This window comes from Prunus dulcis, chromosome 3, assembly GCF_902201215.1.
Source record: "Prunus dulcis chromosome 3, ALMONDv2, whole genome shotgun sequence".
Classification (NCBI taxonomy): domain Eukaryota; kingdom Viridiplantae; phylum Streptophyta; class Magnoliopsida; order Rosales; family Rosaceae; genus Prunus; species Prunus dulcis.
In genome coordinates, this window is record NC_047652.1 from 21,232,957 (window position 1) to 21,260,904 (window position 27,948).

The 27,948-nt window shown below is 39.9% G+C and overlaps 1 pseudogene; it reads left to right on the forward strand.

The window, feature by feature from the left end:
• The first annotated feature begins 1,256 nt into the window (after positions 1–1,256).
• LOC117621980 lies at positions 1,257–27,574 on the forward strand (annotated as a pseudogene).
• The last annotated feature ends 374 nt before the right edge of the window (positions 27,575–27,948 follow it).

The following is a 27,948-nucleotide window of genomic DNA, read 5'->3' on the forward strand; positions in this document are numbered from 1 at the left end:
TGCCTTGAGTTTAGTACGCTTTAAAATTTAAAGTACGTATTCAGTTTTATTTATCTATTTTTACGATGGGGGTTAATATATTCATAGATATTTTATGGACTTTTATTTTTGTCCACTCCCATTTTCAAATGTTTTGCGCCCCCAGGCTGTAGCGTGCACAAGACATCTACCACCGGGCCATCTCGCTTTCCTCGCCTCATTGGTACAAAAGTGTTGGTTGGTAAAAGGTTCATTTCTCTGTAAACTATTAGAATTGCTCTGATATATTGCCCTAGAGTGAGATTGGAACTTTTGGCTTGAATATTGAAGTGCTGGAAGTTGATTGTATGGATATTTTGCTCGTTCTGACATGTGAAAATTTTGGGATTGAGCAAATTATAGGGGAGACTCTGCCGAATTTTCGGCAGGAGTCAAGGTTAAAAACTTTAATTGGAAGGCAATTAGGTCAATTGTGCCCGACATTCGCCAAGTGTCGGACACGCATAGAGTCCTGTCAATTTGGTATTAGAGCAAGGTTTCACTTCCTGTAGACTTTGCACTTTGTGCATTCTCGTGGTCTTTTCAAAATGGGCCCTAATGGTGGTGGTGTCAGTAGGAAAACTAGACAGTTGTCCCGACGTAAGGGGATGGGATCCCCAGATCCGGCATGACTTGCATCAGTATCTGAATCGGTAGAGTAGTTGTTTGTTAGAGGCTCGTCAGGAGCCGTACCTGCTGTACCTAGTATGCAGGGAGATCCTAACGTCCGGTAGACTTTTGAGCTGTTAGCTCAAGCTTTGGCTAAGATCGAGTAGCCTAGACATCCATCCGTGAGATAGGTGGATCAAGCAAAGAGGATTTGAGAGCTACAAATTTTGTTGAGTGGTGGTACCCAGCAGTAACTGAGGAATGGATTGAAAGGAATAGGGCAAATCATGGAGGTCATGGCTGTTCCACAGAATAGTAGGATATTGGTAGGTCTCGGTTAAGAAGTGATACCGGGATCCTTTGACTAGAGCCGCATTTGATAGTCAATACGATCCATAAGTCTACAGAATGTGAGGATGCAAAAGTTGTTGCAGCTGGACAAGGGATAATATTGGATCGGAGTACGAGAAAAAGTTTCAACCGTCTAAATATTGTTTTCCACTAATAAAGACTGAAAGTAAGAGGTATCACCTTGTTACAATGGGATTAAAGGCCTCGACCCGAGGTATGGTGATCAGTTAGTGGTTGATTAACTTTGATGATGTGGTGATGTCTGCCCCAGTCAGATAATGGGCAGACCACGGGGTGAACTCCGTACACAGCATTTTGACATAGGTGATACTAATCAGGAAATGTCTAAGAGAGGTAATTACAGTGGTAATTATAGTTCCAGATCATCGAGTGGCCGCACGTATGGAGGCTACCGACCTGGATTTAGTCCCGGTGGAGGTACCAGTCAAGGTAGTAGTATTGAAAACCGATCTTGGGTTAGTGTAGCCAGAGATATTGGACGACAGTTGTTGTTGGAATCTAGCAGGAGAAGTCGCCCTAAGGTGTTAGGTGTGGTAGGTACCATTCCGGGTCCTGCCAGTGGGGTTCTACTGGAGGATATTATTATGGACAGTCTAGATCTTTTCGAAAGTATGGTTTGCTGTTCCCTCAGCATAGAAAGATCACTGCTGCATCGAAACAAGTATGCAGGTAGATTACATGAGATACCACAGTTTATGGAGGTTTTGTCCAGCGGTGGGCCCAGATCAGTGAAGCTAGGCGAGACAGCAGTCAGCCGAGGGGATGTGGTGGACGCTCCAGGACTACAAACAGAGCGTATAACATGTCCCAGCAGGAAGCATATGCATTACCTACTGTAGTTACAGATTTAATCCCCTTTTGGCATGGTTGACTAGATGTCATCTTAGGGTTAGATTGATTGGCCAAAAAATGTACCTCAAAGTTACTTTCTCATTGGGAGATCGAGTTTATTCTTGAGCTCGCTCCAGGAACGGAGCCTATTTCTCGAGTAATGTACAGAATGACAACAGCAAGTTGAAGGGGTTAAAGACACAATTGCAGGAGTTGATAGCGAAGAGGTGTATTCAGCCTAGTTTTTCTCATTGGGGTGCTCCAGTGTTATTTAAGAAAGGAGATGTCACCATGAGGTTATGCATGGACTCAAGATAATTGAACAAGATCACAGTGTGGAAATAGATGTCCATTGTCTCACAGTAAGGAATTGTTTAATCAGCGAAAGGATGCCAAGGGATTTTCTAAAAAGTAACCTGAGGCTTGGATGTCTCCAGTTACGAGTTAGAAAGGAATATATGCCTAAAACAGCGTGTTGAATGAGGTATGGGCACTATGAGTTCCTGGTCATGCCATAAGAATTAAGGACTGTACCAGTTGCAGTTGGACCTCTCTTGAACAGAGTGTTTTGGCATTATTGAGATCGCTTCGTGACTGTGTGCCAGATAACATTTTGGTGTATTCCAAGAGACAGAAGGCACATATGATATATTTAAACATTGAGTTGTGGATTCTGAGAATAAAACAACTATATGCCTCAGCAGGTGTCCATGTGGGGTAGACAGAGTGAGTTTCTTGGGACACATGAACTCTGCAGAGGGCATTTTTATTGATCCTCAAAAGATTAAAGCAATAGTAAATGGGCTACGACCAACCAGTGTTACTAAGATGCAGAGTTTTCTAAGTAAGCCGAGTATTACTGTCGCTCCGTGGAAAGGTTATCCACCAGGACGACACCGCTCATCTCTTTGGCAAAGAAAGAAGTTAAATTGGCGTGGTCAGATAAGTGTGAAGAGGGTTATGTTAAACTCAAGAACAGGCCGACCACTGCTTCGATTTCAGTACTTCAGGAGATTAGTGGGAATTTTGTGAGCTACAGTGTCATTTTGCAACAAGGATTTGGGTTGTGCTGATACAACATGATAGAGTGAACGCTTATGCGTCTAGGCAACTGAAGAAGCCTGAATCGAAGTATCCTATTCATGAATTGGAACCGCCGCAGTAGTGTTTGTCTTAGAAATTGGTGGTAGTGAGGAGATATGCCAGATCTTTACAGATCACAAAGGTTACGATATTTATTCACACAGGAAGAACTAAAGTTGAGGTAAAGAGAATGGTCAGGGTTGATAAAAGATTAGGATTATACTACCAAACATCACCCAGGCAAAACTAATGCCGTTACAGATACACTCAACAGGGAATCCGCAGGAGCAGTAGCTTATCTCCGAGAGAGACATTTATCAGTAATGATAGGACTGAGGAAACTCAAAGTGGCCTAGATCTGGTTAATCAGGAAGCATAGTTAGCCACTTTTCAAGAAAGACCAATGCTAAGAGCACGAATTGATTTGAATCCTATGAGTAGAGGTTGAATTATATGATATGAAAAGTGAAGTTTCAAAATGGAGATTCTATTAGGAACCTCTTATGATGAAAGGAATAGCAGGATTGGTCAGCAAGCGATTGCTGAGTGATAGAAATCATCAGGGTTCTTGCAACCACTTCTGACTCCTGAAGGGAAGTGGAAGTAACTTACGATAGATTTTATGCTAAACTTTCCCAAGCACAGAGTAAGCAGGATGGAGAGTAGGGAAACTAAGGATTGACTTAATGCATTTCACTCCCAGACGGATGGGTCAGTCTAAGAGAATAATCCAGACTTTAGAAGGTTTGTTAACAGCTTGTGTACTGCAGTTTCGGAGTGACTGGGATGAGAAGTTACTACTTTTAGAGTGTGCCTCAACTGATTATGGTTAGACGAGTATTGAATTATTTTTAACTGATGCCCCATATGAGAAATAGTATAGACCACCTCAATATGAAGATGAAATGGTAAGCAGGGCTAGTGGTGTTTGGAAATTTGGTAGAAAAGAAAGAAATATATTAGACGAATAACCTGCAGAATTGGAAACTGCTTCCACTTATGGGGAACAACCAGTTCAAATTGGGTAATGGGAAATGTTTAGCTCTCGGCGAAAAAGGCTACATGGCAATCCGAGTAACAGATACAAGAGCAGTACCTTCCCCATGTACGAGTGACAGGCGCGTAAATTTCGAGGATGTAATAACCCAAACCAAAAAAAAAAATTCATAAATTAAGGAATATTTTACTTTGGGAAAATACAATTTCGCCATCGGAATATTTTATTAAGAAAAAGGTGACTTTTTGATCGAGAAGGAATTTGACAATTCTGCTTGCGCCATTACGTAGAGCACGGTGAAACGAGTTCATAGACACGTAGTGGCCCGAATCGGAGTTGTAACGAGAGAGTTATGGTCAAAAGAGTCACAGTGGCATAACCGTAAATATTTTAAAGTTGGATCTATAAAAACCGCTCAGCTCTCTCTCTCCTCTCACGACTCTCTCTCCTCTCGAAAACAGCCATCGCCTTCCAGCGATTGCCGGCGCCGCCACAGGGCACCACCGGCCACGGAACCAGTGTCGATGGAACCGCTGTCGAGTCCCCTACCTGTCCCGACCCTTCTCCGCCGGCAACACGGCCTGTGCTGGCCGAAAATTGCAGAGAAGCGACGGGAACTCACCGGAACTTCAACGCCGTCGATCTCCGTCCTCCGGCCACCTTTTTCGTCGACCCAGATATGGATCTTGATCCTCTCGAGCTGTTCTAGCTGCCTGTTGAGTCAGATTAGTTCGATTTGTAGTGTAGCCATCTGATTTTTGAGATTGAAGTTTCAGCCGATTTTCGGCCTATGTTTTCGGCCAATTCCAGCCACTTTTTGGGGTAGGTCCAAGAACAAAAGTGGCTCCAAATATGGTGTTTTACCTAGGGTAGGAGTTTGGAGCCATGATTTGAAGTTTTTCCGGCGAGCCAAAATCGCTTTAGACACCCATCGCTGCAGGCGTGTGCTGGGTCGCGTGGGTGAGGGTATTCCAGTGGTACTTTATCTTGTTGCGATCCTTATGTTGTCACGAGCGCGTAGGATTTCGCGGATCTCAATTTGGATTCCGTTTGAGCCCCGAACGAATTTTCCATATTGTGCGATTCCCGGGTTTAATAGTACCGAACCGTTGGATCGCGCTCAATTTTGCATATGTTGTTCCAGATAATTTCAGAATCGACTAGGATTCGACGGATCATGAATCGGAGTCTCGGATACTCCGAAATTGCGAACCTTGGGGCTAGGGTTTGGAAATTGTATGATTTTACGATCGTGGTCAATCCGATCGTCAGTTTCTGACCAAACTTATGGTTCCTTAAAGGTGAGGAACTTAAAGGAACTCTTAGATTGGTCATTGGAGGTCGTGAACCCCACAGGGTCCCGTATCTACCAAGATGGAAGTTTATCGCTTAGTAAAGTCTCGAGTCTTTTTGGACGATTTTAAACATCTAAAATGCCTAAGTGGGCTTTAAGATAGTGCACGCACTTTTAGAGTCGGGGGTCAGGGTTTTACTTAAAAATCTTATACCGAGCAATTTTATTAATTAAATATTCCTGATAATTTACCCAGGCACCCGGGACCCAGCAGACCTGCAAAAGAGACCTACAGGAGGTCTAGCTAGCTCGGACCATGAGTGAGTGGACTTTTCTTTTCTAAAAGATTTTTATAATTAAATTTCATATTTGATCTTGAATAAGTGTTATTGCATGTTTTCCGAGCTTGAATTGTATCGTAAAATCCCTTTAATTCTATACTGCTTAGTTGAATATACTAAAGTTATTTAGACAGCAGACTTTGAGATTTATGATACAGAAATAGCAGCCTAACTCAGATTTATCAGACTTTTTTAAAAATCAGTTTATGTTAAACCACCATGTACCCAGCTATGGTGATTGCCCTCAGTTGGACCGATGTCTACAGACATCCAGTCCATTTTCAGTTTCGTCAGTGTACTTGACATTGCCTCACTAGTTTCGGGAACGCTCGGACCGTGAGTGCCAGGATTTGCGGCTCGGCTGACTTGGCGTCCCCGAGACCTGTCAGGATTTGCAGCTCGGCTGACTTGGTGTCCCGAGACCTGCCAGGATTTGCGGCTCGGCTGACTTTGCGTCCCCGAGACCTGCCAAGATTGCGGATCAGGCTCACTACGATCCCCTGAATCCTGCCAGAGCAGTTTGAGTTGACTGTGTGTTATCGAGACCTGCCAGCGGATCAGGCTGACTATAGTCCCATGTATCCTGCCAGTTTACGACTCGGATAGACTTTGTGTCCCCGAGACCTGCCAGGGGAATTGACGGAATTACAGGGGTACATCCGAGTGTTAGCTTTATATATAATTGCAGTGCTGTTATACAAGGTTTGAGTACAGTGCTTTTATGTAAATCTGATTTCAGTATTTTTATGCATACTTTGATTTCAGTACTTGTATGTGGGATTTATCCAGCCTGAATATATTTACATAGAATGCCTTGAGTTTAGTACGCTTTAAAATTTGAAGTACGTATTCAGTTTTATTTATCTATTTTTACGATGGGGGTTAATATATTCATAGATATTTTATGAACCTTTATTTTTGTCCACTCACATTTTCAAATGTTTTGCGCCCCCAGGCTGTAGCATGCACAAGACATCCACCACCGGGCCATCTCGCTTTCCTCGCCACATTGGTACAAAAGTGTGGGTTGGTAAAAGGTTCATTTCTCTGTAAACTATTAGAATTGCTCTGATATATTGCCCTAGAGTGAGATTGGAACTTTTGGCTTGAATATTGAAGTGCTGGAAGTTGGTTGTATGGATATTTTGCTCGTTCTGACAGGTGAAAATTTTGGGATTGAGCAAATTACAGGGGAGACTCTGCCGAATTTTCGGCAGGAGTCAAGGTTAAAACCTTTAATTGGAAGGGCAATTAGGTCAATTGTGCTCGACATTCACCAAGTGTCGGACACGCATAGGGTTCGACTCGAATTCCAAAGCGGAATTTGGTTCGGGTCCTGTCATGCTTCATGCAATTGCAATCCTTTCAAGGAATTTGTTTAAAAGGAATTAAACTTTATGACACATTATATAACTTTAACCCCGCTATTTATACATCTTTAGGGAATCACTTCTGGAGATATGCTTTGTGCATTTAATAACCCTTAAATATAACATGTTGGTCTTTGTAAATGTGCAGTAAAGAGGGCACAATTGAATATGTAAATATGGGGAAACCCAACATTCCTTGTTTATGCCAGAAACATTTTGTCATACAAAGTGGGTATATTCCCTTTTATTCCGAACACCCAAGTATAACTTTTAGTATTAACATCTTTTGGGGTTCGTACTATGGGTTTGTTCTTTCACGTTCATTCTCATTTGTAATGGAATTGCCTCATTCCATTTTGGCCAGTGATATTGTTGACAATTAATAATTGAACGTGGTTCCAATTAATACAGCCCATTGATGATTTGAGTAGTTACTCCAAAATCAAAAATTGTCATTCATCAATTCGTGATCCCATCATTCACATGTGCATGCGCATGCATCAATTATAAGCATTTCTTTGCTTTTGGGTACCCAATCCACTTCAGGGGAATTTTATTGTCTCTTTCCAGACAGACATCCCTTATAAGATGAATTATGTGAGAATGTGGATCATAACCTCCAATGGAGAGTTATTTTACAGTAGGGCGCGGATAATCTCCATTTTGGGAGTTGGAACATTTATAACCCATATATCTGTCATGCTGCATGCATGCCACAATACAAACATGTCTGCTACGCATTAGGCATGTACCATATCAATATTGACATGTTAAAGGATTGTCCTTTCGAGACTTCAATCCATATCATTTGCTACGCAACAAGCGTGCATCATATTAATCATTGCTATACCCATGTTCTGTTCCTATGGGATTTTAATATGTGCAGTGTATTATCAATGTATCCAACTTGCAATCTGTAAAATTTGCATTAATACTTCATGGATACATATCGGAATGATACAAGCCATTCTTCTGGAATGATCATTTGCATGACGTTCTTCTGGAACGACCTTATCTCCTCATTTGTTTACCTTTCAAGATGTTTTACAAAACATCAAAATAAGTGTATAAGCATAAAATAACACAAGTATTGCTTACATCCTTAGGTGGGAGAAACTTTTCTCAAGTATCATTCAAACTCGTATGGGCCCAGTAAATATAATGTAGCTCTTGATGATCTAGTTATATCATGCAAGAGCAAAAATCACAATTCTTCTCTCTGTAAAAAACAAATAACCCTCAGAGTTAGGATCACTTCATAAATTCTTTCTTTGGATATTCGTTCTAAAGAAATCAAACCCCTTATGAATAGAGAGTTATAAAAGAGAAAAAAATGCAAAAAATTGTGATATTGATTGCAAGGTAAGGTAAGCAATCAGGTGAGGAAGCTGATGAGAGCAGACAACAAACTCTCATTTCTCCTAGTTTAGAAGAACCTCAGGAGATTAGAGTACGTGGTCGTCCTTACAATTCCCTGATCTAGCTGAAACGTGATCAGAGATAGTCTTGCTTCCTGAATGGATGATCAGAGATAGTCTCGCTTCTCAAGCACATTGAGTGCTCACTGATAGGAAAAACAGGTGGATATTGCATCACTAGATATGGAGAAAACTGGGTGTCTTATGCAAAGAAAATTTCGTTAGTAACACATTTATACACAAATAAGAGGAATAGGTAGATCCAATTAATTTCAAATTAACGACAGAAATTCGCGAGGTTCTCGGGGTGCTTTTGAAAAAGTAGCTCCGTGAAATCCGCAAAGCAAGATCGGTTTGACGAAAATAATTCTTGAGAATGCCGAAAGTGCCGACAAACATTAATGGAGGCCGCATGAAGTTTTGAAATCTGGAAAAGAAAAAGAGAATATGGGGATCCGAGAAGATATTGGGATCCTGAAAACATTGACACATTTCCGTCTATAGACATTGCCTTTGCAAGACCTGATTGGAGTAACTGCATTTCAACCCAACTTCTCCATTTTCTGAAAATTCAGCTTTTCTAAGACTTTCCTGTTATAATAATTAGGCAAATTCTTAAACTTGCACCTATGGTTTTCACCTCTTTTCAAAATGACGGTTTGGAACATTGTGCCTTATAGGTTCAAATAACCACATCAAATCTCTCAAATTACATATTTCAATGAATGTGAGTCCGGAACTTCTGACTTGGGCTAAACACGACCTTAGAATTTATTTGCCTTTTTCAAATAGGCATGAAATATGAATTGAGGAAGAGTCATGATAATATTGTAATATAGTAGTGAAGAGCATTAACTACTATATACTCAAAACTTCAAGTTTATGATTTTCATATATTGGGTTCCATGGGCTTCCGGCCCAGATCATATGATATAACAAAATATGTAGGGAGCCTCAATTCATCATTTGAGGTTTATCCTGATATTATCCTTTTCACGGTGTATTCTTAACAACCAGAATTCACAAAATATATTTCTTCCTTGAGGTGTCGATTATAACAGAATCGAACTTTATTAAATTCATCGTCTTCTTATGCCAAAGAAATATGTGGCATACCACAATCTGCAATAATACCTCAAGGGTTGTCCATTTAATTGTTGGAACTTCAGGTTCTCAACACTATTAGATTTTGAACCTCAAGCCAAAATCACATATTCTCATTGTATGGACATTTTTACAATTTTCAGTACATATTTCGGGACTTTTTACATAATTGTCCATATTTTGAGGAACTTCTGGTATCTTATTTAATTGATCATCCATGAGTTTAAGGAACTACATGTTCCCTTTTGTATATAGTGACGGTTTACCCAAAATGGTTAATATTTATGCATATGTCACTATTCATGTATACGGTACTATTCATCAGGTCATGAATACGTATCTATTCATGTGTATAGTACATTTGCCACTACAGTTATTATTCATGTGTACGACACTTTTAACCAATACGGTACTGTTATATCAAGGAACTCTAGGTCCTTATTTACATGTCAAGGATCAAGGCTCTTCAAGTCCGATCTCTTGTTTACAAGTATAGTACCGGAGAGACTGCTAGCTCTCATATCAATATCATCATCAAGGATCTTCAAGTCTTGGTGTAGTTGTATGATGAGGATCAAAGAACTTCTAGTCCTGATCTGTATACAATAAGAACTCATCATACTGCACAATTAATCCATAAAATAAACTACTTGTAAATAAATTGCTGGTAAATAAATCGCTGGTATGGACGATAAACCCTCACCATACTTTAAATAATAAAGTAAATGTGCAATAAAGTGAATTCATAAATTAAATTGCCTCATGTATGGACATTAATCCCGCACCATACCTTAAATAAAATTAAATGTGCGGTAAAATAAATTGCATGCTGCATGGGAATTAATTCCGCACCATACAACAATAAAGTAAATGTGCTTGTATGGACACTAATACTGCTCCATACTTTTAAATAAAAGTAAAGACAGTTGTGTGAACAATAAACCCGCACCACACTTTTAAATAAATAGTGTCGTATGAATAATAAACCTACACTATACAATAAATAAATTGTATGAATAATGAATCTACATCATACAGTAAATAAAATAAATGTAGGGATAAAACCACCCCGGGCGTCTGGGCCAAACACCTACACATTACCACCATGATGGGACGCCACTCGCACAATGATTGCACCCTTGATTTGGCTAAAGCTGCAAGCCTCCAATAACGTGAGCCCTACTCGGATTCACTTGTCTCCGTATCCAATTCACAATGAAAAAAGGACAAGTTGACAAACCATTATGTGAGACGTATTCATAAAACTACTTTGACAACTCATCATGCCAACTTTTATTACAAACCGACGTCGCACCATTGCCCATAATTTTCAAGTTTATTATTTTTAACTAAAGAAGTTGTGAGTAACTCAATTTTGTGTCTCCACATGAAGGTCTTTGATATGTTAATATTTTTATATATAATTAATGATATTTCTATTACATTTGTGTGATTAGAATGGTTAAGTGCACTACAATTCATTGTTTTTACTTTTAGGTAATTAAATCATGAAAAATGAGAAGAATAATGGTAGAGGTTGTTTGACAATTATCAATAAGATAGTCAATTTTCACAAATTAGAATAACAACAATCCATACCAAACGTGACGTGGTTGTGCTGTAGCAAAATAAGGAAATTTTGTATGAACTTGGTGACGTGAGGCATGGGATGAGTTGAAGATGCAAGTGATGTGTAGGGAAAGTGGCTTTGGGAGTTTTAATTATTATTATTATTTTTTTAAAGGACTTGTAGTCCAAGTAGGATTAGAATTCCTTTCCCTTTTTGAACTTGCTCGCTGTGAGTTACATAAGAGTGCTTTGCTGTTTTTTTTTTTTTTTTTTTTTGGGTTTTTTTGGGGGGGGGGGGGGGGGGGGGGGGTGTATGAGGAGGGGAGAAGAGGAGAAAGAAGAGTGTGGCAAGAGAAGGGGAAGATAAATTAGAGGTTTTTCTAAACTTATGCTATTTTTCATCATGATTTCAAATATGATTATGAGGAATTAATTTTCTTTGTTAGAGTTAGTTAATATTAATTTCAAGTTTTCCTTTAAAAAAAGAAAAAAAAAAAAAAAAGAAAGAGAGAGAGAGTATCTTTTGCTGCACTTAATGTTTAATTTGGTTTGGATGTTTGGTCACCATCTAGGTTGAATTAGTGGTTAGAGTAGATGCTAAACCTAACTTGAGTTTTGTTTCTTGCAATTGATATCATGAATGACTAATTGTAGATGCCATGCAATTAGGGTTTGTGTGATTGTTGCATAATTTTCATAGAGCTTATGTGTTGAATTCATCTAGATACCAAAGAGGATTGCATGTAAAGATACTTTTGATGTAACCAGATAATAATCCAAAACAAAATATCTAAAAAGAAATAAAATATCTAAAAAGTAGAATTAATATATTCTAGTGAAAAGACAATTTTGCCCTCGTATTATTTAATAGGAAAAAAGTTGACTTTTTGATCGAGAAAGAATTTGGCAATTTCGCTTGCGCCGTTGCGTAGAGCACGGCGAAAGGAGTCCGTAGACACGGAGCAGACCCGAACCGGAGCTGTAACGAAGAAGTTATGGTCTAAATACCGCGAAGGGCAAAACGGTAATTTGAGAAAAAGTCAAATTTTTATCCCTTTCTCTCTCTCTCTCTCGTCAGTTTTTCTCTCTCTTCTCTCGCTCCCTCCCGTCGCACCCAGCCCGTGCGACCCTTCACCTTCTCGGCGACGGCCCGGCCACCACAGGCCGAGCTGATCTCCGCCGCTGGTACCGTCGGCTCCGCCTCCCTCTCGCCGTCAAAACCTGACCGTCCTCCACCCTTGGGCCGCCCGGAGTTGGTCGGAAAGTCGCGATTTCCGACGGAGGTTCATCGACTTTCACCCGATTTTCCAGTTCATTTTTCTCCTTCAATTCTCCACCAAATCGATCGAGTAAGGTATGGTTTCTCAGCTATTTTTCGTGTTCTAGCTGATGGATGTATGGGTTTCGATCGATTTTAGCTCTAAAATGATCAATTTTCGACTTGAAATCTGGCCGAAACTTCGCCCGCCGTGATCTACTGTTTTCGGTCACTTTTTGGGGCATGTCCAAGAACAAAAGTGACTCCAAATGGGGTGTTTTACCTAGAATAGGAGTTTGGAGTCTTGGTTCCCAGATTTGTCGGCCACCCGAAATCGCTTAGGACACCCAAATCTGCCCCCCGTGCTGGGGCACGTGGCGAGGGTGGTGAAGTAACTCTGTGCAGTTTTGTGATCCTCGTGTCGTCACGAGCGCGTAGGATGTCGCGGATCTCGATTCGGAGTCCGTTTGAGCCCCGAACGGATTTTCCATATCGAGCAATCCTTGGGTGCAGTGTCGTGAAATCGTCAGATTTTGTTGAATTTTGGATATGTCGTACTACATGATTCCAGGATCATGTAGGATTCGACGGATTGCGAATCGGAGTCCCGGATACTCCGAAATCGCGAACCCTGGGGCTAGGGTTTGAATTTAAAGTGATAATGCGATTTTGGCCAATCCGACTGTCCGTTTCGGACTAAATTCGCGGAACATGGTCCCTTCTCTGTAAGGAACCTTCAGAGAAGCCCAGATTGATCATCGGAAACCATGAATCCAAGGGGTCCCGGATCGACCGATCTGGCAGCTTATCGCTTAGTGAGGCTTCGGGTGTCTTAAGACCGTTCTAACTATCTAAAAAGCTATTGCGGGCATAAGAGTAACTTTAAAATGAGTGCACGTATTCGTAGGAGCCTGGGGCGGGGTATTTAATTTAATTCTTTTGTTCAGCAGTTTATTGATTTATTATTCTTGGATAATCAGGCACCAGAGGTCCAGTCGACCTACAGGAGGGACCTTCGAAGGGTCCAATTAACTCGGACCATCAGTGAGTGGACTTTCTTTCATAAACGATCTTATATGCATGAGTTATATAAATGATTTATATCAATGAGATTATTTAAACGATTTTATAATGATTTTATACAAATAAGCTTTTATAAATCAGTTTATATGGAATTACTTTCATTATTTGATCTTGAAGAAGTTTTATGAACTATTCATTTTGAACGTGATTTGAGCGGTACAATGCTTTGATTTACGTGTCGTTTAGTTACTGAAGTTCCAGAAATATAAAAAGCAGAGTTTGAGAACTCTATCAGAGGAGACAGCAGTTACATTTCAGTTTCACAATAAAGGCAGTGAGTTGTTAGATTTTTCTATAAAAAAATAGTTTATTTTAGAACCACCATGTACCCACCCTTTACTTGGTGATTACCTAGAGATGGACCGATGTCTACGGACATCCAGTCCGATTTCAGTTTATGTCAGTGCACTTGACTTTGCCTCACGAGTTACGGGGACACTCGGACCGTGAGTGCCAGGATTTGTGGCTTGGCAGACTTGGTGTCCCGAGACCTGCCAGGATTGCGGCTCGGCTGACTCTGTGTCCCCGAGACCTGCCAGGCTTGCGGATCAGGCTGACTACGGTCCCCTGCATCCTGACAGAGCGACTCGAGCTGACTTGGTGTCATCGAGGAATATGCCGGCAGATCAGGCTGATCATAGTCCCCTGATTTCGCAAGTTTGCGGCTCGGGTAGACTGCGTGGCGCCCGAGACCTGCCATGGGAATTGACGGATATAACAGGGGTACAAATATGTGGTATTTTTAAAGGATTTTGAGTTTTCTTTTACTCAATTATGACTTTCAGTTATTTTATATCAGTTTCTTTGATATTCGTGCATTTATATCTTTACATATTTGTTCAGTTATACAAGCACAGTCATCAGTGGGTTTTTACATGCTTATTTGAATACCCTGTATTGAAATATAGACAAACCATCGATTTAGATCCCTTCTTATTTTTAAATGGGGGTTATTATGTTTATAAAATTGTTTTCAAGAACATTATTTTTGTCCACTCACATTTTCAACCTGTTTTTCGCCCCCAGGCCGTAGAAGTGCGCAGGATTCACAACCGGGCCATCCCTAGCTTCCGCACCACCAAGTAAGGTAGAGTTTTGTGGAAAAATTCTTGAAATCCTATGAACATTTGGAATTTGCTCTGATATCTGGTTTTAGTGGAAAACTGAAGCTGGCAAATAAGTGGTTATCCTATTCTGGCAGTTGGTGTGAAATTATTTGATTGTTTAACAGGTGAAAAAAATTTGGGTTTGGTCAAATTACAGGGGAGACTCTGCCGAAATTCCGGCAGAAGTCTAAGGGAGAGTTTAAAAAGAATTTGAAACAAGAATGGTAAAAAGGTCCTTTGTGCCCGACATTCGCCAGGTGTCGGACACGCACAGAACTTGGCTCGAATTCCAAAGTAGAAATTGGGTCGGGTCCTGTCAATTTGGTATTAGAGCATAGGTTTTACTTCCTGTAGACTTCACTCTGTGCATCCTTGTTTTCTTTTCAAGTTGGGCCCAAATGGTGGTGGTATCCGTAGGGAAATTAGACAGATACCCCAACGTAAGGGGATGCAATTCCCAAGTTGGACAGGAACTGTATCGGTATCTGAACCAGTAAAGTAATCTGTCGTTAGAGGCTCGTCAGGAGCCTTGTTTACTATATCGAGCAGGCGGGGAGATCCAAATATTCAGTAGACCATGGAGTTGTTCACTCAGACTTCAGTCAGCCAGAGATCCATCCGTGAGATAGGTGGATCAAGTAAAAAGGATTGAGAGCTATAAATTGGGAATAATTGTGGTACCCAGTAGTAAAGGAGAATCATATTAAGGAAGTGGAGTAGATCGTAGAGGTCATGATTGTTCCACAGAAGAATAGAGTATTGATGAGATTTGGTTAAGAACAATACTAGAATCCTTGACTTGTATGAGATAAGTATTTCAGAGCCGAATGTGATAGTCAGTTTTGTCTACAAGTCTGCAAAAGGTATGGAGGCAGAAATTTTTGCAGCCAAATAGGGGATAATGATTGGACCCGCATATGAGAAAAAGGTTTCACGTATGGTTTTCTACCAATAGAGATTGTTAAGTAAGAGGTAGTACCTAGTTGCAATAAGGTTAAAAGCCTCCATCCAAGATATTGTGATCAGTTAGTAGTTAGTTAACTTTGGAGCCGTGGTAATGTCTGTCTAGCCAGATAATGGGTAGACCATAGGGTGCACTTTATGCACAGTATTTGGATATAAGTAATACTGATCAGGAAACATTTAAGAGAGGTAACTATAATGGTGATTACAGTTCCAGATCACCAAGTGGCTGTAAGTAAGGAGGCGATTGACTTGGAGTTAGTTTCAGTGGAAGTACCAGCCAGAATAGTAATATTGGAAATCGTTCTGGACTAGTATAGCCAGGAGTGTTGGAAAACAATTGTTGTCAGACCCTAATAGGAGAAGTTGCCTTAATGTGTCAGGTATGGCAGGGATCGTTCCGAGCCTTGCTAGTGAGGTACAACTGGAGGATATTATTTTTAAAAAGGGTTGTCGCTGTTTCTTCAGCATAAAAAGATTATTACTGCAACGAAACAAGTATGCAAGGTAAGTTACAGGAAATACCACAGTTGATGGGAGCTCTGTTTAGTAATGGGCCCAGATCAATATGGCTAGTTGAGGAAGCAGTCAGCTGAAGGGATGTAGTAATAGTTTTAAACCTGCAGATAGACAGTATGACATGTTTTAGTAAAAGGCATGAGCATTATGTACTGCAGTTACAGATTGAATTCTCCTTTGGTATGGTTGACTGGAGATTATTCTAGGGTTGGATGGATTTGACCAGATACCATATTGCAGAGTTACTTTTCATTAGGAAATTGGGTCTATTCTTGAGTTCGCTCCAGGAATGAAGCTTATTTCTTGGGTGAAGTACAAAAAGACACCAATGAGTTGAAGGAGCTAAAGACTCAATGGTAGGAATTGACAGCAAATAGGGCCTTTCAGCTTAGCGTTGTTTTTATTGAGGTGTTCTAGTGTTATTCAAGGAAGGAGATATCATCATGAAGTTATGCACGGACTCAAGGTAGCTGGATAAGATTACAGTACGGAACTAGGCGTCTATGGTTTCACAGTAAGGAATTGTTTAATGAGCTAAGGAGTGCTAAGAGATTTTCTAACAAGTGATTTGAGGCTTGGATAACTCCAGTAATGAATTAGAGAATAAGGTATGGGTACTTTGAGTTCCTGGTCATACTATAAAGAATTAAGGGATGTGCCAATAGTATTTTGGACCCTCCGTGAACAGAATGTTTGGGCGGTATTGAGATCGCCTCATGATCGCGTAGCTAGATAACCTTTGAGTGTATTCGAAGAAACAGAAGGCACATGAGAAGTATTTGAACTTTGGGTGGTGGACTTTGAGAAGGTAGTAACTTTATGCCAAGCTTAGTAAGTGTGCATGTTGGATGGACAGAATGAGTTTCTTGGAACACATAATTTCGGTTAAAAGTATTTTGTTGATCTTCAAGGATTGAAGCAGTAGCAAATTTAGTTACGACCAATCAGTGCTACTGAGATACAGAATTTTATAGGTAAGTCGATTCTTACTGTCGCCCTGTAGAAAGGTTATCCACCATGGCGACACTGTTCATCCTTTAAAAAAAAAAAAAAAGTTAAATTGGTGTGGTCAGATCAGTGTGAAGAGGATGATGTTAAACTTAAGAACAGGCCAACCACTACTTCGATTTCAGCACTGCAAGAGGTGAGGGAGAACTTGGTATGCTACAGTATTATTTGTCATAAAATTGAGGTTTGTACAGATGCAGTATGGTAGAGTGAGTGCTTACGCATCTCAAGAATGAAAGAAGCATAAATCGAAGCATTCTATTCATGATTTGGAACGGGCCACAGTAAGTCGGGTTTAGTAAGGTTAATGACAGTATTTTTATAGGGAAGTATGCCAGATCCTTACAGATCATAAAGGATTACTATATGTATTTATCTAGGAGGAAGAAAATTGAGACGGAGAAAATGGTTAGAGGTTATAGATACATTCAGTATGAAATTCTCAGGAGAAGTGGCTTATCTCCGAATGAGATAGATTATCAGCGATAGTAGGACAAAAGTTGAGCTGGATACAAATAATCAGGAAGCACTGTTAACCACTTGTCAGGAAAAATCAGTACTAAAGAACTTGAATATTTGCAGGTTAATTCCAGAATCTTGATTTGATTTTTACGAGTAAAAGGTTGAATTATATGACATGAAGAGCAAGGTTCAAAATGAAGATCTTACAAGGAGCTTCTTATGATGAAAGGAATAGTAGAGTTGGTCAGTAAGCAATAGCTCCGCGACAGGAATCAACAAGGTTCTTCCAGTAACTCCCGACTTCTGAAGGGAGGCGGGAGTAACTTATGATGGAAATTGTGTTCAACCTCCTTAAACCTAGAGAAAGCAGAGTGGCGTATAGGAAATTAAGGATCGATTCAGCAAGTCTGTATAAGTTCTGCCAGTGAGAGCCAAGGGTAGTTTGAACAAACCGGCAAAGATTTTCACAGAAAAGATCGTCAGACTTTATTGAGTACCAATCTCTATTGTTTGAGATTGACAATCCCAGGCTATGTTCCGTTGAACTCAGTTCAAAGACGCTTTTTGGAACTCAATTGCAGTCTAATACTGCCATTCACCCATGACAGATGATTGATTTAAGTGAATGCCCCAAACTTTAAATGAGTGGCTGAGATGTTGTATACTGCAGTTTCAGAATAATTGGGGTGAAAAGTTATCATTTTGAGAATGTGCCTCAAGTGACAGCTGTCAGACTTCCGTGGAGTACAAATCTAAAATTTGCTATTGATATCTATAACTGAGATGCTACCAATAGATGCCTTACACGAGGCATAGTATGGATCACCCAAGTATGAAGATGGAATGTTAAGCAAGGTTTATTGAAATCTGGAAGTATTGTAGGAAATAAAGAACCTGATTGGATTAAGCAGAAAAAGACTCAAGTAACCCAGGATTTGGCAAATACTAGAAGAAGGATCTTCAATTGGGTGTTCTTCGTCATTTATCGCCTGAGGAAGGCGTAGTGAGATCTAAGGAAGCAGGGGAGCCAAATCCTAGCTGTATCAGATCTAATGAAATTATAGAATGTGTGGGAAACAAATAGTTCAGATTTTGGAATAGAAAGTATTTAGCCTTCAGTGATATTTACAGTATAATAGCCCGAGTAGCAAATACAGGAGTAGCCCTTCTCCCCTCCTTGAATGACAGAGATGTAAATTTCGAGGACGAAATTTTTATAAGGGGGGTAGATTGTAATAACCCAAAACAAAATATCTAAAAAGAAATAAAATATCTAAAAAGTAGAATTAATATCTTCTAGTGAAAAGACAATTTTGCCCTCGCATTATTTAATAGGGAAAAAGTTGACTTTTTGATCAAGAAAGAATTTGGCAATTCCGCTTGCGCCGTTGCGTAGAGCACGGTGAAAGGAGTCCGTAGACACGGAGCAGACCCGAACCGGAGCTGTAACGAAGAAGTTATGGTCTAAATACCGCGAAGGGCAAAACGGTAACTTGGAAAAAAGTCAGATTTTTATCCCTTTCTCTCTCTCTCTCTCTCCCGTCAGTTTTTCTCTCTCTTCTCTCTCTCCCTCCCATCGCACCCAGCCCGTGCGACCCTTCACCTTCTCGGCGACAGCTTGGCCACCACAGGCCGAGCTGATCTCCGCCGTGGGTACCGTCGGCTCCGCCTCCCTCTCGCCGTCAAAACCTGACCGTCCTCCACCCTTGGGCCGCCCGGAGTTGGTCGGAAAGTCGCGATTTCCGAAGGAGGTTCACCGACTTTCACCCGATTTTCCAGTTCATTTTTCTCCTTCAATTCTCCACCAAATCGATCGAGTAAAGTATGGTTTCTCAGCTATTTTTCGTGTTCTAGCTGATGGATGTATGGGTTTCGATCAATTTTAGCTCTAAAACGATCAATTTTCGACTTGAAATCTGGCCAAAATTTCGGCCGCAGTGATCTACTGTTTCCGGTCACTTTTTGGGGTATGTCCAAGAACAAAAGTGACTCCAAATGGGGTGTTTTACCTAGAGTAGGAGTTTGGAGTCTTGGTTCCCAGATTTGTCGGCCACCCGAAATCGATTAGGACACCCAAATCTGCCCACACTTGCTGGGGCGCGCGGGCGAGGGTGGTGAAGTAACTCTGTGCAGTTTTGTGATCCTCGTGTCGTCACGAGCGCGTAGGATTTCGCAGATCTCGATTCGGAGTCCGTTTGAGCCCCTAACGGATTTTCCATATCGCGCGATCCTTGGGTGCAGTGTCGTGAAATCGTCGGATTTCGCTGAATTTTGGATATGTCGTACTACATGATTCCAGGATCATGTAGGATTCGACGGATTGCGAATCGGAGTCCCGGATACTCCGAAATCGCGAACCCTGGGGCTAGGGTTTGAATTTAAAGTGATAATGCGATTTTGGCCAATCCGACCGTCCGTTTCGGACCAAATTCGCGGAACATGGTTCCTTCTCTGTAAGGAACCTTCAGAGAAGTCCATATTGGTCATCGGAAACCGTGAATCCACGGGGTCCCGGATCGGCCGATCTGGCAGCTTATCGCTTAGTGAGGCTTCGGGTCTCTTAAGACCGTTCTAACTATCTAAAAAGCTATTGCGGGCATAAGAGTAACTTTAAAATGAGTGCACGTATTCGTAGGAGCCGGGGGCGGGGTATTTAATTTAATTCTTTTATTCAGCAGTTTATTGATTTATTATTCTTGGATAATCAGGCACCAGAGGTCCAGTCGACCTGCAGGTGGGACCTTCGAAGGGTCCAATTAACTCGGACCATCAGTGAGTGGACTTTCTTTCGTAAACGATCTTATATGCATGAGTTATATAAATGATTTATATCAATGAGATTATTTAAACGATTTTATAATGATTTTATACAAATAAGCTTTTATAAATCAGTTTATATGGAATTACTTTCATTATTTGATCTTGAAGAAGTTTTATGAACTATTCATTTCGAACGTGATTTGAGCGGTACAATGCTTTGATTTACGTGTCGTTTAGTTACTGAAGTTCCAGAAATATAAAAAGCAGAGTTTGAGAACTTTATCAGAGGAGACAGCAGTTACATTTCAGTTTCACAATAAAGGCAGTGAGTTATTATATTTTTCTATAAAAAAAATAGTTTATTTTAGAACCACCATGTACCCACCCTTTATGTAAGATCCCACATCAACCAACGGAGAGTGGGTGATGTGCCTTATATGTGCACACCCGCATCCATCTAGCACGAGGCCTTTTGGGAGCTCACTGGCTTCGGAGTCGTAGCAACTCCGAAGTTAAGCGAGTTGGGGGCTAGAGCAATCCCAGGATGGGTGACCCACTGGAAAGTTGCTCGTGAGCTCCCAGAAACAAAACTGTACGGGCAGAGAGGAGGGGCCCAAAGCGGACAAGATCGTGCTATGGCGGAGTTGATCCCGGGATGTGACACTTTATTTGGTGATTACCCAGAGTTGGACCGATGTCTACGGACATCCAGTCCGATTTCAGTTTATGTCAGTGCACTTGACTTTGCCTCATGAGTTGCGGGGACGCTCGGACCGTGAGTGCCAGGATTGCGGCTCGGCTGACTCTGTGTCCCCGAGACCTGCCAGGATTGCGGATCAGGCTGACTACGGTCCCCTGTATCTTGCCAGAGCGGCTCGAGGCGACTTGGTGTCATCGAGACCTGCCGGCGGATCAGGCTGATCATAGTCCCCTGATTTCGCCAGTTTGCGGCTCGGGTAGCCTGCGTGACGCCCGAGACCTGCCAGGGGAATTGACGGATATGACAGGGGTACAAATAGGTGGTATTTTTAAAGGATTTTGAGTTTTCTTTTATTCAATTATGACTTTCAGTTATTTTATATCAGTTTCTTTGATATTCGTGCATTTATATCTTTACATATTTGTTCAGTTATACAAGCACTGTCATCAGTAGGTTTTTACATGCTTATTTGAATACCCTGTATTGAAATATAGACAAACCCTCGATTTAGATCCCTTCTTATTTTTAAATGGGGGTTATTACGTTTATAAAATTGTTTTCAAGAACATTATTTTTGTCCACTCACATTTTCAACCTGTTTTTCGCCCCCAGGCCGTAGAAGTGCGCATGATTCACCACCGGGCCATCCCTAGCTTCCGCACCACCAAGTAAGGTAGAGTTTTGTGGAAAAATTCTTGAAATCCTGTGAACTTTAGAATTTGCTCTGATATCTGGTTTTAGTGAAAAACTGAAGCTGGCAAATAAGTGGTTATCCTATTCTGGCAGTTGGTGTGAAATTATTTGATTGTTTAACAGGTGGAAAAATTTGGGTTTGGTCAAATTACAGGGGAGACTCTGCCGAAATTCCGGCAGAAGTCTAAGGGAGAGTTTAAAAAGAATTTGAAACAAGAATGGTAAAAAGGTCCTTTGTGCCCGACATTCGCCAGGTGTCGGACACGCACAGGACTTGGCTCGAATTCCAAAGTAGAAATTGGGTCGGGTCCTGTCATGCTAGTTATTGAATAGTTTAGGGAAATTGATCATCAATAAGGGAAGTTACTTGGAATTGGTATACGTAATAAGGGATTGGGTAGGATTGGATACTATGAAATCGGATGCTCTAGTGTCTTTCTCTCTTGGTTTTCTTACTCTCATGTCGTGCGTTTTTTGTCTTTAATTTTTGCTTTCTTTAATTTTAGTTTTTCAATTACAAATTCAAATTAATTTCATCCATTAAATTTTCTCAATTTAAAATTAGTTTCAGTTTAATTGGTAGAAATATTAAAAATTAAATAAATCTATGTGGGACAATATATGTATTTAGCTATACTATTTTCTAATTTGTATACTTGAGAGCACTAAAATTTGATTAATTTGATAAACCTGAATTTCACCCATATATGGCCATTCAATGGTTTAGCTTCTGGTCATGGGTGGCTTTCGGGTGTGCAAGATCGGCCATTGCATATGGCCCCCAAATTTTTTTTAGTAAATTTAGGTTTTGGCCACAAAAAAACTTTCATTTTTAAAAAAAGCCAAAACTTTTCTAAAAAATACAGAAAAACCCCTTAATTTTCAAACCAAAGACATGCAAATATAAAAAATTCCTTAGGAAGTCCAAAAATAAATAAGGACATTTTTGTCCATTTTAACTTCTTTTAAAAATATTTCTCTCTCCTTTGACCTTTTACAAAATATCCCAAGTTTTTTTTCCTTGTTTCAACATATATATATTTATATATATTATGTGTCATATATTGACTCTAACATAATATATTAATATATATTAATACATTGAAATTTCATATAATATGAGCTCTTGATCAATATAAAACCCCGTCATAGGGTTTTGATTTTATGAAACTTGTTGAATTATTTGTTTAATAATCCTTTATAATATTTTTAAAAAATATTTATGAGTATTTTTAAATTTTCTGTAAATATATGTGGTCCAATTCCTCTTATAGTTTTTTTTGTTGAAGACTTCGTTTTAGGAGATCTTATTACTCATTTTGTATGTCCCTAAAATCTCTGAGTCTCCTTTTGGTGTAAAACGTTTCGATTTGAGTATAATAATTTCTATTTTTTAGATGAAAAAAAGAAAAGAAGAGGATATGATGACATCAATGAGAACTAAAAAGTTCGAAAGAGATAAATATGGGAACTCGACTACTCATCTTGATAAGCAAAAGAACTTGCATACACGAAGTTCATTTTTTATTTTTTTATTTAGTCAACTTGAATTTCATTAGATAAAGAAATTATGGTAGAAAGTCCAATGAAAAAGGATCACAAACACAATCCCTTTGCAAGGAGCCTATAATAGACAAGATCCAACAAAAAAAACAAAATACAAAAGCTACTATAAAGAGTGCTATAATAGATCTCGAGCCTCTGCATTGAGCATCCGTGTATTTACACGCATTTAAAAGAATATATGATGGTCAATATTCTTTTATGCATGTAAATGCATGAATGCTCCTTGCAAATGAGTGTACATGCATGAATGCTAAAAGAAGAGGCTCGGGATCTAACCAATGGATAAAATATACATGGTATTAAAGCGGGTTGATTAACTGGGCCTGAATTGGGCCTTTACCCTTACCTAATATATGATGTTCACATGTTGGACTTAAATGTTTACTCCTACTTCTTACCCAATACACGGTGTTCACATGTTGAGTTTGAATGATTGACTTCAATGTGGACTTGGCGCCGCGTGTAGCCCATTATGTGATGGTCCCACATGAGGGAGCGTGTTGAAGAATATGAGTTCCACATCGGGTACTTGACTAAATAAAATAAAATATATAATAAATGGTTCAACCACTAATATCACCGATGCCTTTTGTGTTAAAACCCTACACTTATTGAGCTTTGTAGGTAGTTAAGTTGTGGACAATATTGGTGTTGTTAGTAGCAGGCCATTAATCCATCTCTCTAAAATTTAAGAAGCGAAAGTGTTTGCTGTAAATAAGAGGGAGGCTCAATAAATTTTAAAAGAAAATTAATCCACTAATATTGAAGTTTTATGTATACTCATGAGCTTTTATGTTTTATTGGTTAAACGGGTCATGGCTTGAGATAGTTGTTTGCAGTGTTGGAATAAAAAAAAATCACAAAAATCACAAAATATTGGAACGTGGGATTAGATAGGTGGGGGGGAAGTTTGGAAAAAGGTGGGGGTCTAAACCAATGAAAACGTTTAAGAGAGTTTAGTGGCTCCTATTTTTGGGGGAGCTGATTATTCAGTTTTTAGTATAAATATTCTGCACTAAAGAAAAAAAGAAGGAGGACAGGGAGGGAGGAGAACACGACAGAAGAAGAAAACTGTTGCATAAGGAAAATTGCAGGAGCACAAATACAAGAGGAGACATTTTCACAGGTATATGGATCCTGTCAATTAATTCTTGTTGGGTGGCAACCCTCAAATCATTTTCTTGGATGATGAATCCATATTGGGTGGCAACCCTCAAATAAAACTCTTGGATGATAAATCCATAATGGGTGGCAACCCTTAAATCATGAACAACAAATCCATGAGAGGATTCTTGTTTAACAAAGCTCTGCCGAGCAAAAGGAAATCCTTTGAAATGGAAATGGTGTTTGGAGGGTTAATTCAAAAAATGTACAAAAAAAAGAGAGCGTGAATTACCTCTTGGGCTCTCTCACCACTCCTCTCCATCTCTGCTTAAGAAGGCCTTTATTTTTCTCTCTGAGCAAACTACATCAAAAAATGCAAAGGATGTTAGTCATGAAGAAAAGAATAGGCAGAGAAAAAATGGAGATCTGTAAAAAAAGGGGGAAAAGAAAATAGAGGCCATGTTTTTCTGTCACAGCCTCTCTCCCTCTCTCTCTCTCTTAGATGATCCTCTTGTTGGGCACACAATCACAACAGACAGAAAAAAATTAAAGCAGGAAAACAGCCACTAAAAAAAAGGGGAAAGAAAGTGGCTGAGCGCTTCGTGGGTGTTGCTGGGTTAAAGGGAGAGAATGGTGCCAGCCAAAAGAAAACATGGGTGTAGAAAAAAAAAAAGAAAAAAAAGAAGCAGAACTTGGGAAGGGCCACGTTGGAGCAGCCTATGCATTGAATGCCCCATCTGTTGGTTTCTTAGCAAACAACCAATATACATGTCATGATGTATGACAATAAACAAAAAAAAAAAAAGAGGTTTGCTACAGTCATAAAAAGAAGAAGAAAAGTCAAAGCAAAACAAAGAAGAGGGTGGCTAACGCCGCTTTGTTGGAGATTGGAAGAAAAGAAAAACAAAGACACAAGAAACTTGGTGTTGCAGAGGAAAAAATGAGGAAAAAGACAAAAAAAAAAATCTGAAACCTCTTGATGTGTTGTGGCAGTTTTTCTTTTTGGTTTTCTCCTTTTGTTTGCAAAGGCTCTGTATCGATTGTGACTTCGTGTACCTTTTTAAAGACTGAACAGTAACAGTGTTTGCTCTTAATTCGGACTGATCACAAGTATTCCAGATAAAGATGGGATTGCAAGGTCTGATTTTACTTGGAAACAAACTCTGTAAAGAGTTGGATAGCTAATCGCTTGCTGGACCAAAGTTTTTTTTTGGGGCTCCATGCTCATGGGCTAACTATCAACAAACATCAAAAGCCCAAAATAGGATCATGGGCTGTCAGAGAATAATTATCCATTGACTCTCAGAAGCCCATATAATTAATGGGTAACCCAAATAATTACCCATTAAATTTCCTAAGGCCCAAATTCCCTATCATATGGTTAATGGATTAGTTAAAAAAAATCCTTGTAGCCATATTTGGGTCCAAGTGCAAATGTCAACTTTAGAAAATTAGTGGGTTAATCAAAATTGCTCATTAATTTTCTGGGACATTGACAAAAAGAAAAAGTGGTACAAAACCATCCAAATTTTTCCCATGGGTCATCTACCCATGAAAATTCCAATGAGATTAAATTCAAATATCTCAAACACAAATTCTCAATTAATGGGCCACACTTACCCATTAATTTCAAAATTTTCCCATAGGTCACCTACCTATGAAAATCCCCAAATTATCTCAAAGATACAAATTCTAAATTATTGGGTCATCTATCTATGAAAATCTTCAAATCGTCTCAAAGACACCAACTCTAAATTATTGGGCCACACTTACCCATTAATTTCTAAATTTTTCAAACTACGTTGGTTTGATCCCTTTAAAAGGGTACGTAGGCAATCTAGAGATTCAATCTAGATGCAACCATCCCAAACATATTTCCATATCGAATCCCTGGTTTATTTAGCTAAATTCACTCAAACTCCTCAATCAAACCCATTCAAATTCTTCGTTTTGTGATGAGTCATTTATTCATCATGAATCTTTGAACTTGCAGCTGCAAAATCAAACACACACGTTCTGTTTCTTTATGATGGAATCAAAGGGTTTTCCCTTGAAGCAAGGAGATCTGTAATTAACCCAACAAGCTCAGTTAAAGTCGTTGAAGTTTGTAAGGTGGCTCTTCCTCCTCCACCCTCACCTAGGTCATTCGCATCCCCAAGTTCCTTTCCTCTTACCTTCTTCGACATCCGTTGGTTAAGGTTTGTGCCGGTCCAGTGCCTTTATTTCTACGAAATGCCTACTTCCTCTGCAACACAACTCTTCTTTGATATTGTACTGGCCCCAAAACTCAAAACCTCACTCTTTAACACCCTCCAACACTATCTACCTCTAGCAGGACACATGACTTGGCCTCAAAATTCCCAAAAACCCGTTCTTAGATATGTCCAAGGCGACACCTTTTCGCTCACAATAGCAGAGTCTGGTGTTGACTTCTACCTCATGAACAAGCTGCAGTGATGGCATTGTAGATCACTGTCTTTCCCAACTGTGGCCTTTTGATTGGGACCTCCATGCACCACGCAATCCTATATGGCAAGACTTCAACGTTGTTTGCGAAATCTTGGGCTCACATTTGCAAACATGGTGAACAATCTAATTCAATGCTACTTGATCATTTGAAACAATTTTATGATATAAGAGTTATTCAGGATCCAGCTGAGCTGAGAGCTGAGAGCAATCTACTCGAACCTGTATCAAAATAAGGACGGTCCCAACAATAGAAGCTTAATGTTTTGGGAGAGGAAAGCCCCACCAGGCTCCATCAGAGGCACCTTTCAAATCACAACAGCAGATATAGAAACACCGAGGCAATTGTTGAAGGCTAAATTGGCAGAGCAGAAACAACAAGATATTCGTTTAGTTCAAGTGTCAACTTTCACTCTAGCATGTGCCTAGACATGGGTTTGCATAATCAAGGCAGAGGACTGCCGGTCTAGCTTGGATCCTCCTGCAACTCAAAAACTATTTTGGGAACTGCATTGCCGAAACAAAAGCCTTGTTTGGAGATGATGGGTTGGTTGTGGCTGTGAATGCAAATAGTGAAGCTATAAGAAGTTTGGAGAAGGGTGTTTTGGATGGGGCAGAGAATTGGGTTTCAAGGGTGTTTGCTGTGAGCAGTGAGAAAATGCTTATGCTTGCCGGTTCACATCGGTCTGGGGTTTATGAGTCTGATTTTGGACGGGGAAGACCAAAGAAGGTTGAGATTGTTTCCATAGATAGAGCCAGAGCTATCTCCTTTTCAGATCCCGAAACTGATGCTGGGGCTGTTGATGTTGGTTTGGTCTTAGACAAACATAACATGCAGGTTTCTGCTTCTCTATTTGCTAAAGGGCTTGAAAACCCTTGACGCTTGAGGCCTTCTCACTATACTAGTATACTTGGTTTCAACAGCATTTTCTTTGTGAACATGTTCTTCCATGGACCATGTAGCTCTGTTTTTTTTTTTCCTCCTCTGTGCTGCATCTAGTATTTGAATCACAATTATCTAGTTTGTTTTCGTTTGTTTTCATTGATTCTGTTGTTAAATGCTGGCATGCCGGATTAAAGACACAAGATTACGTGATTCCCCACTTTTTTGAACTTGAAAATGACTACCACGAAGTGTTGACTTGGGAGGCTATTGTGCCACATTTTGTTAATTTTGAGGCTATTGGAATTTTATAAGACTGCAGAACAGCCTATAACATATTTTTTTGTAAATTTTTAGAATCTTTTTTTGTT